This window comes from Haemaphysalis longicornis, unplaced genomic scaffold (assembly GCF_048455015.1).
Source record: "Haemaphysalis longicornis isolate Haplotype H1 unplaced genomic scaffold, Haemaphysalis longicornis Haplotype H1 scaffold_13, whole genome shotgun sequence".
In the NCBI taxonomy this organism is placed as follows: Eukaryota; Metazoa; Arthropoda; class Arachnida; order Ixodida; family Ixodidae; genus Haemaphysalis; species Haemaphysalis longicornis.
Window position 1 is genome coordinate 22310446 of NW_027526233.1, and position 306 is coordinate 22310751.

Here is a 306-nt window from a genome sequence, read left to right on the forward strand (position 1 = left end):
ACCTCTTATGCTACCTTGGCATCAAGGCTGCCAGAACCGAGGCCCTCGCTAAGCTTTCGCGCGATAATAGGATTTGGAAATGAGGGGCTCGTTAGGAAATACAGAAAGAAATGCCGGCACTCTACAACGCCAAAGAAGGCATAGGGGAAGGTTAGGCAATTTTTTTTACCGTTAGTGACGTTACATTATTATTATTTTTATTAATTACGTGATAAACAAAGAAAGAAAAACACGCGCCCAGAGTGGGGACCGAATCCACGCCTTTCGATTAAATCTCGAATGCCTTACCAATTCGGCTATCTGGGC

The 306-nt window shown here is 44.4% G+C and overlaps 1 non-coding gene across 1 annotated transcript; it reads right to left on the reverse strand.

The window, feature by feature from the left end:
• Positions 1-234: 234 nt before the first annotated feature.
• On the reverse strand, positions 235-306 carry Trnak-uuu (transfer RNA lysine (anticodon UUU)). Its single transcript has one exon. It is a non-coding gene; the product is annotated as a tRNA-Lys (tRNA).